This window comes from Mauremys reevesii, linkage group 2, assembly GCF_016161935.1.
Source record: "Mauremys reevesii isolate NIE-2019 linkage group 2, ASM1616193v1, whole genome shotgun sequence".
Lineage (NCBI taxonomy): Eukaryota > Metazoa > Chordata > Testudines > Geoemydidae > Mauremys > Mauremys reevesii.
Window position 1 is genome coordinate 211,173,727 of NC_052624.1, and position 14,266 is coordinate 211,187,992.

The 14,266-nt window shown below is 38.4% G+C and overlaps 1 long non-coding RNA gene across 1 annotated transcript; it reads left to right on the forward strand.

The window, feature by feature from the left end:
- Positions 1–668: 668 nt before the first annotated feature.
- Positions 669–12,503, forward strand: LOC120397213. Its single transcript, XR_005593722.1, has 3 exons — positions 669–725; positions 11,653–11,726; positions 12,295–12,503. It is a non-coding gene; the product is annotated as an uncharacterized LOC120397213 (long non-coding RNA).
- The last annotated feature ends 1,763 nt before the right edge of the window (positions 12,504–14,266 follow it).

A 14,266-nucleotide genomic window follows, 5' to 3' on the forward strand; every position in this document is an offset into this window, starting at 1 on the left:
TCCTTGTCCCATATCTCTAGAGTTTGAGAGGTCACAAATTCTAAATGATCAAGTGGTTTGAATACAGAACTGGGGACCAGGATCTAATCCCAGCTGTAGTAATGACTCCTCCGTAATCTTGCCAGTCACAATTTCCTCACCTCCATTCCTCCATCTGAAAACTGGCAAGTCTAATAAGAGCAACAACTTACTGAGCTATCTCACGCCAAGGTGTTCTGAAGTTTAATTAATAAATTGTATGCAAAGCACTTTGCAGATAAGTGCTAAACATTATTATTTATACTAATTTAAACAATATAAGAAAGCATGAAGTCAGAAACTATTAAACAAACCTGTCCTTCATTTTTGAAAGCTAATCATTAAATTGGTTTTTGCTACAAAATATTCTTTAACACTAATATTTAAAAACTTGAAATGTTTCCAGTTCTTTGTGTTTAATGAAGCATTTTTTGCCACATTCTCAAAAAGATTGTTAAGCAATATCATAAAACAAATGTATTTAGTACAGAAACTGATACATTAAAGTTTTGTTAATGGCTGTGTTTTTATCTCTGAAAAGACAGTTGGAAAGGTAATTATAATATGCAAATTAGTTTCCATTGGGCTGCATATTAAAAATTATATATTGATGTAATATATCTAACATTGCAACCTGTGCTTAGTTTATATCCAGGTAGATAGCTGGGTTGTACAAAACTGCTTTCAGACAGATACTTCAGTCTATGGTTTGTATTGCCTTGATTAATTCCTTTATACTATTGCTTTTGTTTTCCTTTTTATGCAGCTTTCTTCCCTCAAATCTTTTTATTTTGTTTTTTTCCTGCAAAACTTTCTTGGATCATATGCAAGAGTTGCTTGCCCCAGCAAAGAATCTTTCTTTCTCTTGGTCTGTTCTTTAAACCTCTGTCTTTGATAAAATGCCTGTAACAACATCTAGAATCTCTCTAGTGAAAACCCCAAACCAAAACACAAAGCACACAATTTCAAATATTTGCAGTACATTTTAATTTTAATTACAGTCTTTGTTCTTTTCTCCAACTATTTCTCAAGCCTCCTTTTTTAATAAAAAATTATGAAATAAGGATACAAGGCACTGCTATAGTGGGAAAGGACACTGACCCATTAAGCCTATTCCCTTAAAGTTTATCTCACTCCCATTTTCCTACTTAGTAACTGTATCCTTTGATTCCCTCTCTGCTCAAACACACCTAGCTATCTCTGAAACTCATTTGTGCTATTTGCTTTGGTGGCCTTACTTAGCAACTGCTCTGAGTGAAATTCTTCTCTTCTGAACTCCTTGTGCGCTATACTTTTCTGCATTTAAATTGTGGGCTCTAATGTTTGAATTCTTGGCTATTGTGAATATTTTGTTACACATTTTTTCGTTTAGCACCCTTATAACTCTTGACTACCCTTTTTTCAGGTCATCTCAGAATCTTCTATTTTGAGAATAAATTTGGGTTTTGTTACCCATTTTCTCATAATATTCTAAAAGTCTGGATTGACCCTAGTTACCCCATAGTGTAAGATAACAAACCTAAAACTCAATATAGTATTATAAAAGAGACCTAATTAATTATATTTATTTAATGAAGGAACAATTTCCTTGTACAGAATAAAGGTTTCTGGTGACACCAACAATTAAAAATGGGTAAACTAGTTCAGAACATAAAATTAATCCAGTACCTTTGGCCTTTCTTGAACCACAGATTTTTTTTTAAGGTTTGGATAAAGCTCAGATCAAGTGTCTTTGATCATCTTCTTCAGTCTCCTCAACTATCAATATTGCTACATCCCTCTTTGTCCACTGAGCTCCAAGAATCCGGTCTTTCCTTCCAACCTATAACAACCCTCTCCATCTGATCTACAGATAATTCCTTCCTACAGACACCATACTTCTGCTATCCTCTAATGAGACTTGGAACATTTCTTCAGTCTCTTGTCTGAGCTCTAGCCTATTCTGTATTCAATTAATATGCACACTTGGCAATGCTCAATGATCTTTAAAGCACAGGCATGGATGTTACAAGGTCACTTTATATCTATATATACACAAACAATTAGTTAATGGAAAAAGAAAAAAAATAAACAGCAGCAAGCCAAATATTACTATGTCAAAGGCAGTAAAGCGCCCCCTGAAATCTAGATAGGGCAGCCAGAGTTCACCTTTTATCAACCCTTAGGAACTGGTAAAAATGACATTAAAATATCTAGCACCACAGACCTTTCCTACGGATGAGATTTTGGATAACACTACATGAAATGGAAGAGCAGTAAAGTTGTAGAGCAGTTGAAAGTAATTTCAAAGAGTGTATAGTTAATTGAAATTACTCAGTTTCTATTATAGGAAGAGAGATGTTGTGAGAAAACTCTGTCTATGTATGTATGGTTAATTAACAGATAAGGTGCCAGTAGATAGTGCTCAGAAATACTTGGCATAGTTTCTGGGTTTTGTAGGACCAGTACAACTAACTTTGTGTTGTGCCATTCTTCATATCAGCTCTTAACATTAGAGTGTGTAAAATGTGGATACACTGGCTGCCAGATCCCCAAAAGGGGGCTATCGGAACTCTAAATTCAGCAATGCATTCTTCAAAAAAGGGGATAATAGAGAAACTGCATAAAGGGTCACAGCTTGGAAAAGAAATGGAGACAGAGTTGTGGGAAAGAGGGAGCTGGGGGGTTGCTGCCATCTACTACGGCACTGCATAAAGCACAGGAAATCGATAGGCCTATCAGCAGAGCAAGAAGGATAGCAGTCAGCCTAGGGAGTTCTGGGAGGTTGCAAGGAAGAAAAAGTGAACCCCTGGCTGCTGAAAGATGGACAGGAAGCCTTAGAAGTAACTGAACCCTTGCAGGGTCACTTTCTTTTCTTAACATGGAGGACTAACTAGTATCTCTCTAGCACTCTGTTAGTTGGTAGATTCCCTGCCCTTCCCTCAACTAAGCACAAGAGAACCTGAGTTATTGTCAAACTCACCCCCTTCCTGGGGCTGGGCTTTATTAGGAATTGTAAAACAAAAGCTCATCTTAGGGTTGTCTGTTAATAATGGTTTCCCTCTTCTCACCTAGCTTGTCTTTTTTTTTTTTTTTTCTTTTTCTGGTTCAAAAGAGATACTCACCACTCTCCCTTCTTTATAGCCTAGCTGGTCTAACTGGCCCCACCTGACAGCATGACTTCTGCAGTCAGTCATTAGATTGAACTTCAGTGCAGAGTCTTCTCACCTGAGCTAGAGCAAAGGTTCAGCAGAGGAGCCCTGTATTTCTGTAAAGGGACTTAAAGTCTGCTATTGTTTTTACACTATCGAATGGAAGAGAAGTGGAGAAAATACAATTTTCATAACCAATTACAGTGACCTTCTATTCAATGGAAATTTCCCTGAATGGCCAAGGCTGAAATAGCCTCATCAATTTGACTTTTAGAGCTTGTTTTCTCCTCTAATTATCTTTTTAATTTGTTTCTGTTTTGTTGTTCTGGATCAGTTTTAAAAGCCTCCTGCTTATTACTCATACACTAACCTTTGCATTGTTACTTGACCACACTGGCCTCCATTGCACTTTTCCCCATTTTGATTTATATTAACCAGAAAGGAATGCAAATGTATTGTAATTTCCTTAACTGTTTGTTCTAAAAAAAACAACAACCCACACTATTCTTTTGTAGTTAGTTTCCTGACCACAATATGAAATTTCAATCAAAATTCCTTTAGGGCATCTGACATTTCTTAGAGTTCATTTGTAACTCTTAAACTATGTACATTAGTGGTTAGCCTCATAGTTCCTGGAGGAAAAAAAGTTCAAAGAAGCAAAATGACTGGCTATTCCTGTTGCATCACCCATATTCAGGCAAGCAAAATATTTTTAAAAATCAAGAACAGTAAGAATTCCCACTTAAGGGCTCTGTCGTGACTTGAAGACCCATGCCTGCTTTGAAGGCAATGTGGAGGTGTCATGTTCCTGCAGGAGCACTGGCAGACATTGTGCCTCATGGAGCTTTGTAGAGTGTAGCCACTGTTTTAGAGGGTGTAGCATGATTTCCAATATAGGAGGCCAGCTCTGCTGGCACCGCAATCCCTCGGTCACCCCATATGGAGACTACTCTGGCTAGTGCTGCTTTTGGTGCTAGACTCACCTAGTCCTTGTGGGTCCTCAGAGCAAGGACTGCAGTTGTGCTCAGCCCCTGCACAGGGACATAAGGGTGGGTAAAGGCTCCTTGAACTTTTTCCCTCCAGCCTCCTGCTGCACCTTTGCAATGCTGGGCACAGTCTGTCTTAATGTTTGAAAATAACTATGGGAACAGCTTGAAAGTGGCTATCTGGTGCAGGGGCAGCTGGGGTATTTTTTAAAATGTGGAAGATCTTGGGCCAGATTCTGAAGTCCTCCTCTTCTGCAGCACAGGGTGACCTTAAAATAGGGTTGGATCTTTCTACTAGAATATTCTCTCTACATAGGAGGAATTTCCACCAGTGTAAAGGGCTGATATTTTGCCCTCTATGCTAGAACTCTGCTGCCCAGCATAAGAGGCGAGGTGTGTGTCAGGGGCAGGGCAGTGAGGGGGGGTTTGGTGGACTGCCCAATTTCCTACTGTTGTATATTACTTACACTAGCCGCATAAATAAAGCCACCTCTGCTTCAGATTACAACAGGTACAGGTGGCTGAGAATCAAGGAACCATGACTGCATGCAATGGAAAATCAAGTGCCTTATCTCCTTTCCCCACATTTCAATCTATCCTTTATACCCTTTTTCCTTCTTCTCTCTTCCCACTACTTGTTGTTTGCAAATACTTGTTAACAGACATTACAGAGTGTGAATGAGCATCTGCAAGAGATACTTAAATAGAAACAAGAGGAAGAAAAGAGAGGAGAGAGTGCCAAACCCAGCAGTACTTTTTAATGCCTTTGTGAGATGGAATCTCAATACAGCAGCCATTGTCACAGCTGGAGAAGCATGGCAAATTGAGTCCGTGGCCCATAATGAAGACCAATATGTGCACATTTCTTGCCTTCCTACCAGCCAGGATTGACACAGGGGAGAAAAGGTGATCCTCACCCAATCAGTATTGCTGGTCCCTATTCCCAGCAAAAACTGTTCACCATTCTCACTCTCTCTGTGATTGCTGGGAGTGGGGGGAAAGGGATGTTCTATTCTCACCCTCTGGCTACTGGAAGGCTCTGCCTCTTTTCTTTTTCTCCTTCCTGGCAGCTGACTCTGAACAAGGTAACCTTTCCCTTTCTCTCTCTGAACTCCCCCATGCTCCTAGCATTCTACTTACTTCCCTGAGTCCAGGCAGAGTGGGCAGAGCGCCAATCATCACTGCACTTACACAGCAGCCCCCAAACAGAAGCACGAGCAGCACTTTTGAAATGCCTGGCAGGGGCTCCCTCAATGCAATAAAACGCTGGGATGCTTTATCAGCCCACTTTGAGCTCAGTCCAAGCTGCTCTTTATAAAACTAAATAAAGAAGGAAGTATAAAACTGTGGTCACTTGTCCTTCTCCTGCACCCGAGGTGATTCCAATAAACCACCTTGCAAGGAGGGATTGATTGCATTCTCTCCCCTGGTGGTTCATTGTCTTGTTTTGTTACTTCAGAAAAGAATTGATTTTTATATGTTTATTTTTTATTTTTAAAAAACTCGCAAAAATTTTTTTAGCTCTGGATGCTTTTGATGGTATTTAAATACCAGGCAGCTTCGGCACCCCAACCAAGTGCCATGTTTTATATTTCCCTTTTTTTTTTTTTTTTTTAATTCTATCCCTACTGAGCCGTGCAGTTAGGCTGGAGGCCTCAGATGCAACCGCTGCTGTAAATACCTCTGTAAAATGCAAGTCTGAGGGAGATGCTACAGCTGAGCAACCTCTTCTCATTATTTCAGGGGCATTGCTATTCCCAGGACCAGTGACTATTTGATTACTTCCTGCTGTTTTGTGAGCTGAGCAGTTCTCGGGTTAGACGAGACTGAAAGAAAACTTGTAATTTGGAAATTTGGGTGTTATGTTGTTTTTTTTCCCCTCTCCCTTGAATTTCCCTCCCCTTTAAAGGAGTTTTGATGATCTTCTCTGCCCTGTCTTCCTATCTTTTTTACATTAGCAACAAATCACTCCCCATCTGTATTCTTCAACAAAGGAGAAATATGTGTGTAATTCTGAACAGAATACAAAGCTGAGCTATCTGTACAACTTGACCCAAACTTGCAATTTCACCCTCCGCCCCAAAACTTTCACATGCCTTAGTGCTAGAGTTAAATAAAATTGATATTTTGAATCCCAGAACCAACCTGGTGCCCCAGTCCCACAAGCTGCTCCATGGGGGCACATGCCAGAACCCCACTGAATTTAGTGAGACTATGCACACATGAAAGGGTCTACCCATGCAGATCAGATTGCACAGTCAGAGCCATCATATACCTATTGAATTATCCAGTCCCTGTTTGGTCTGTGAGTGAACTAGATCTGGTTTTGAGTGAACCATTTTGAAGTTTTATGTTGGTATCAGTTATACAAACATGGCTAAAAAGTAGTTGCAAATATTGTTGTGACCAACTTCATGCCCATTCCATGTCATATTATTTGCAAAACCTTTCATTCGCTTGTTTAAAAATATATAAGTTAGTAAAAATTATTTTCAAGTATGTTTCCAAGAAAAGAAAGTGTCACTACTTCTAGTGAAAATGATTGTGCTGGCACCAGCGGTGTAATTCACCAGCATTTTGAAAAGTTGTTTTTTATATGAATGATAGATTTGAACAATTGCAAATGTTCACAATTAATCTGATAACTGAAAAGAGGGCTGATTCTGTTTATAAAGCTCTTTATATTTCATCTATTCAGAGAACAGAATGCGAAGTAATTTAGATGACAAATCATATAGCATGAATAATGAATCGTCTCAGTGATAGGCTCGTGAACAAACCATAAGCTAAAATGAATTGACTTAAGCTATTTATTGAACAACTGCAAATAGCAAACACAGTTGTGGAATTTATAACCTGTACCCAGATAATTTGCAAACAGAAGTGAAATTACTGGATAAATTATCTTACTATTATTTATTTGTTTGTATTGCAGTAGTGCCAAGTTCAAACCCAGCCTCTTCTTTGGGCTTTAACTTGAGCTACTACTCCAAGTTAAGAACTTAAGAGGGAATGTTTTTATCCCATCCAACACCCTAGCCCCTCCCATTGCTCGGACTGCTGTGGCCACCCTTCTGTTTTTAGCATGCTAATGCTCATCGAGTTGGCACAAGTATATCTCCTCTAACCAGATATTGTACTTTCCAGCTCCAGTGTGGATGCTTTCTTGCTGCATAATGAAACGTAGGGTTCTTGTCATTTCAGCATGGAATTAGAAGACATTTTTTTTCTTAAGTTTTGCTTTGAGTTTTTTAGTTGATTTGACGTATCCAACCCATTTCTCCAACATGGCCAGATCTCAGGAATGATGGGTGAAATGCAAAGAGAGCCTTATTCCTGCAAATTCTGTTTTCCTCCTTCAAGACCTGGCCCAAAAGCAGGAAGTGAAAAGCAGAGCTGCACAAAGGCTTGTGGTTCAGAGTTCACACTAACATTTTCTCAAAGGAAAAGCTTGCAACTAACTCAGAAGGTGCAAACCCCCCTACACTGAAACAAAAGCAAATATTTGCATGACCTCTGTGACACAAAGCCACCAAATTCTTTACATTTCTTCTTTGCACTGCCTGCAGGACTGGATGTAAACACAGGGCAACCTTATGAAGGAGACTTTTGTTATCTTGCTTCTGGCCTATCTGAAAGCTGAAAGTCTCCCGAGAAAACCTGTTCTTTGGAGATTTACAGATTGAAAGATCTTGGGCAAATTCAGAATATCTTTTGCTAAGAAGATGGATCTGATCTATTTCTCCGAACTGAGTTTACTCATCAAACATTCTGAGATTCACCCATCTTTTTTGTTTGTTTGTTTCCAAGACACAAAAAAAGGAGGGTGGGCAAAAAAGCAAAGTTCAATTATTTGATTTCACTGATCAGCTGAGATGTTTTCCTGTGGGTTTTTTTGTGCCTATGTCTCCAGAGATGGATGTCCATTAGCTCTTGCTCTCTCTTTTTTCCCGATTCTCCCCTATGGTGAGCTTGGATAAGATTCAACCTGTGAAAACATATCACAGCAAGTAGAGTTTATCCTTTGACCTTCAGTTCCAACCTCAATTTGTCACAGACAAGGAGAGGTTTCTTACTAAGCACAAAGCTGTCCTGGCCAAAAAATAAATAAATGCTTCTTGGCTATGGTGAAAACTGACTGAGTGCTTTAAACAAACAAACAAACAAACACTTTTTTCAAAGTGGTGAAAAGCCAAAACCTGAGCACTAAACCATCCATATACCAGTTAACAAGCAGTAGCCTCAGCAGCGTTCAAACCCCCTAGACCAAAAGATCATTCGGCCTCCTCTAGACTTGGGTTTTGGATCCAATTTAGTTACATATCGGAACGATCTCTCTCAGACTATGACAGTAATATTTTATTTTCTGAAATAGCAGTATACTGATAAAATAAAAGTGATGGGAAAAATTGGAAACAGCTTTTAATATACAGTTTATCTTGGACCATTGACAAAACTCACCAGTTTAATAGTATTGTGAGTCTGTGGTGGAGTGATTGCTTTTCCTTGGTGGAAAACTGGAAGCCTTCCTTATAATATCTTTACTTGATTCTGTTGTATACATAGCAAGACTTTAGTTCAGAATTCTTCTCTTTCAGGAAATTTAATCTGATGATGATGGTTTGGGAATGTGATAAAAGATGATACACTTTAGAGTTTGAGGATGTCATGGACTTTTTTTATTCCCTCTGACTCTCAAACTGATATCAATCTGACAGTTTTGCCAGGGCTTTAAACTCAATGAATGGAGAACAATTTTCTCTTCCACCACCCAACTCATAAACTTAATGGCAAAAGTCAAGAAAAGTGTTAGGCCTCCGCTCCTGCCCCAAATAAATCAAACTCTGGCCATTAACTTTAAATCTTCCTTTTCTTCTGATTGTAGGTGATAAACTCCCATGGTTTAGAGATGATGGTGGTTGAGGTTGATGAATTCCATCTCTCTCAACAATCATTGATATTATCGGCTTTCAATGAATTCTTTATTTATCCTTTTTTACTTAAATGCTTCAAACAGTAGATGTTTAAAAACATTCTTTCTAGATTGAACTGATCTTTAATTTTAATTTCATGCCTGTAGTGCTGTCCTTTTCCTTCTCCTGTACACCACAGAAGGAATTTCTTTGTTTCTCATGTAAATTGTTTTCCTCTTAAAGTACAAATGTGTTCTGAAATGTGAGTCTGTGAAGATGACTTCATGAAGATGACTTTATCAGTGAGGTCCCTATCAAATTTACTCAGTGCTGAATTCTAAGGTTTTATTTTGTTTTTTTTCCTTCATTTTGGCTGCCCACTTGGGATTTTGAGCTGTTTCTGTGTCATATCCCTCGGCCCGTGCTGCTTCCCACAGCCCCCATTGGCCTGGAACGGTGAACCGCGACCAGTGGGAGCTGCGATCGGTCGAACCTGCGGATGCTCACCAGTGGATTTCCCTGATGGATTGCGTGCCAGAGGTTGCTGATCCCTGCTCTACTGGCTCTGAGAGTCTGCAGTGGCACAATTTTTTCCCCCAGCTAATTCAGTGGGTATCGCTAGAGCTAATAAAAAAAAAATTTGACGGAACATTCTTTCATTGGAAAATGCATATCCATTGACATCTAAACATTTTGTGAAATTGTGTTGATTTCACCAAAATTTTATTTCCAAGAAAAAAGATTAAATTTTGAGGAACCATGATTTTACAAAGTGTTTATATTTGTTTTTATTCAGTTAGAAACAAAACCTGAACATTTTAAAATTCTCAAAGAGCAAATTTGAAATCCCCCCCCATTTTTTTTATTTTTCTGTTCAAAATTACTTCTATTTCAAATTTTTCTTAAGTTGTAGTCTATCGTATTTAATAGAATCTCTCTCTCTCTCTCTCTCTATATATATAATATAATGCAATATATAAATAATATATTTAATATAATATAAAATTTTAAAATGTTGAAACCAAAATGAAGCATTTCAGTGAATCTGAAATATTTTTCCATTTTTTTATTTAAAATTTGCTCTTTGAGAATTTTAAAATTTTCAGACTTCATTCCTAACTGATCAAAAATAAATTTTGAAATCTCAAAATCCTCTATGAAGTGGAATTCCCACTCTCCATCCATGACATCACAGGAAACTGCTATCTCTACATGGTCATTTTTCTTTCCATAACCATATTTTAATTTGAGTGCTTTGCTTATGCTTTGGCAAGTTTCATACCTATATTTCTTCCTGGTAACTTTTTTTTCCCCTACCTGACGTAGAGTAAATAAGAGAACCACCTTGGGACACATTTTCAAAGTGCCCATTCTGCCCTTTTGAGACAGCACTTTTGTATGCATGAAAATCTAAATGACAATTTTGGAAATATAGCTCTTACTTTTAAACACCAGATGCAAAATCTTGGACCCATTGCAGTCAATGGCAAAACTTCTAATAAGTTCATTAAGTTCAGGATTTCACCCCATCTGCTCTTCCTTTGGAAGAAGAGTAAAAAGATACATTACAATTGCTCCACCTACCTAAGGGTCTGCAACTAAAGGCCCCTTTTCTGAAGATATTCTGACAGTGGATGGACTTCTTTTAAAAACAGGGGCAGAGTAATGACATTTTTCATTCTAGTTCCATCTGCTTTCTTGGCTCCATAGGAACGGGATTTCTTTCTTCTTCTGTTCTTGCTGTGTTCATCAGATTAGGATATCATTAGAGTTAGTAAAAAAAAAAAAAAAGAATTTAGATTTTTTCCCCCTGTTTTATGTCCTCCTACAGGCGCTGGTTATTTCCACAGCCATAGGTTTAATCCCTTATCTTCTTCTCCACATTCCTCTCCCCAAATGCAGCAAGGACAGTCATTGGGCAATGGGTCATCACTGTGACTGAAATAACAGCCTTTCTCGGGATTTACTCTGTGGTCACAGGTTTCAGAGTAGCAGCCGTGTTAGTCTGTATCTGCAAAAAGAACAGGAGTACTTGTGGCACCTTAGAGACTAACAAATTTATTTGAGCATAAGCTTTCGAGGGCTACAGCCCACTTCATCGGATGCATAGAATGGAACATATAGTAATAAGATATATATATACATATAGGGAACATGAAAAGGTGGGAGTTGCCCTATTGCGATTGCTCATTGCCCTATGCAATTGCTCATCTTAATTAATTAGCCTCTTAGAGTTGGTAGGGCAACTCCCACCTTTTCATGTTCTCTGTACATGTATATATATCTCCTTACTATATGTTCCATTCTATGCATCTGATGAAGTGGGCTGTAGCCCATAAAAGCTTATGTTCAAATAAATGTGTTAGTCTCTAGGTGCCACAAGTATTCCTGTTCTTTCTGTGGTAACAGAGCATCATCGATACATGTGTGTAGAAGCAGCCTGCCACTGGCTTTTTAAAACAGTCCTGCTGAAAGAGTGATGGTCCCACACTGCCTCCAGACTCTGTCTCTCTCTCCCTGTTGTTTTTTACAACCTGTCTTTTCCTTCCCTTCTTAATGATCTCCTTTCCACAATTAGCAGCTTTTCCCCCTTTAATTTGATAGGTGACACCCACCTGCGGACAGAAGACTAGGAGATGGCGACTCAGCATAAACTGTATTAATACATCCAGAAACAGGTATTTTTGCACTCATCATACTATTTGCAATACCCTAATTGCCTGTCTCCCTTATTTGCAGTGCCTTAATTAGTGAGATATTACACTACTGTGTTGTAACGCAGCTATTTGAAATAGATGAATAAGTTTACTTGTAGTAATTAGAAGTAGTAGCAAATAACACTTTCTAATGTAAGATAATTGGCAATTACAGATTTATTTTTTCCCAGTGTCATAGTTTCAGTCACTTCAAGTTTTTGCTTGTTTTACAGTAAAGTTTTTATCTGCAATTCTTTTTAGTGGGAGGAGAAAAAAGCACTTGCACTAGCATTGTTCTATGAAAAAAAAAGTGTGATATGCTGCTTGGCCTAGAAATATAAGCAAACATCTAAATCTACTATTAGCCTTGAAGATAGTTTTTCAAATGTCGTTCTTTTAGGATGAAAACATGTTTGCTTTGTAAAGCTCTTAACATTTCAAGTTGAAAGGCTTGAACAAGCTTTGAACTCTGGAGTTTGTGATGTCTAATAAATTAAAGGGGAAAATAATATTAATTGACACTGCATCTTACAAGTATGGCTTCTTTAAGTCTCCAGGCAGCTTGAAGGCCTCAAATGTACAATTTGTCTTGGAGCAGCTTGTGATCCAAAGAACTCCGTGCATCCCATAGAATGCTGTTGCTTCCTTTGGAAACAGCCTTACACAAGGCAGAAGAATAGAAGTGAGTTCCTTGCAATGTGTTAGTAGCCAGCTGGCTATCAGAACAATTTTTCTATCTATAGTTACAGAAGTTGTCCAGCAGGGGGTTGGGGAGATCAGTGCTGAATTAAAAACCTTTGTTCCTGACCTGCATTTGGAATCCTTCAGATGCTGGGAGTTACAGTCAATATTTAGTTGCATGTAATAAAGATTCAGATGCTTTGGTTTTTGCTCTTTGAAAAGTCCTTTTTTTTTCTTTTTCTTTTCTTTTCTTTGTGTGTGTGTGTGTCATGCCCTCTCAACTCCTCCTCCTCCCTCCCCACAGCTGGGAGATTTCCTTTTGTCAACATTTAATTTATACAATATGGAGAAAATATATCCATGAATAATTTACAATTATATTGGGGTTATCAGCAAAGGAATTTTCAGCTGAAAGGAAGATCTGTGAGTACAAGCTTCTTGAGATACAGCTTCTCAGGGTAGATTTGGAACATATATTATGGAATACAAAGTTGTTTGTTCCAACGAATTCACTGGTTTCCTTTAATGAGCACTTCTGAAGCAATGTGTGGTTTTGAATACTGCATAACACAGGTAGCTCATAGGTTCCAGAAATAATTTTAATGGATTCCCCTACCAGATCTTGCCAGAAAGAAAACTGAACAATTATCTTTTGTCTTATCTGTCCTTCCACAGCAAGGCAAAGCAATAAAATACTAATAATGGCTCACAGAGGCTGTAAAGAGACCCTAAATCCTTTAAACAAATGGTTACAATCTAATTGTCTCATCTGCTCATTGGTATTATAGCCTTCCATCAACACTGTGCTGTTGAACGTGTAGACTCTCCGAGTCTCAGATAAGCTTTAAAGAGGGAAGATAACTTTTATTTGTTATGGGCAATAAAACTAGAGTCTCTACTGACTATCTGACAAAGAGGCATCTGATGCCGTGGATCCAGTCAGGCAGAACACAAATCGAAATAGTGTCTGAAGGGCAAGGTAATGGAGGAATGAGAAGTATAAAATCTACACAATAAAATTATATGACAATGAGAGAAAATTAGAAAATGAGGAGTAAAGACTAAAAATAGAATGAACCTGTCACTTGAAACCTTATGCACTAAACATGGCTGCAGCTGCAAAGGCACGGCACCAATTTGTCTTCCATTTAGACTGACCGTTGGTCTAAAAGGGCTGGTTTGAAAGGAATGCAAGTGTGTGTGTGCCTGTATGCACACACACACACACATTTGGTTCTCCTGAGTCTGTTCTATGTCACTAAATCTTTTCTGTCCTGTATATAAGATGCATACAAAAAAGCAACTGCTTGGCTTAATGCCACATCCTCCAGCATGGATAAAACGGTTTGAAAAGACACCACAATTTGTTTCTTTATTTAAAGGAGACTTTATATGAAAACTGAGTTTAATTATCAATTCAAGTATAGCACATACAACATAGCAATTGCACCTACTCATATATATCTTTACTTTCAGTTATGTGGTGTTTGCAATTTCTCTCCGACCTGTCTTCAGTTTCTTCGGTGCCACTATCTTACAATGACACCTGCTAGAAAAGCTTAGAGTGGAACCACTGACAGCTCCCCTGGAGTTGTTGCCTGTCAGTGCCTGATTTTCAGTCAGTACTGTATACCAGCTCAAGCTGTATGTTACAATTTTAATTTCCTTTCCTTCCTCCTTGGGGCAACCTATGCTTGTTATCACTATGAAGAACACCACAACCCCATTTCTCTGTCATCCCTCCTCCTTTCTCATGAAGGTGCAAATAAGATCTGGAAAGTACTACAATCTAATTGTGAGCTTAAATTCTAAATCCCTGGCTAGAAATCAACTCGTCGCTC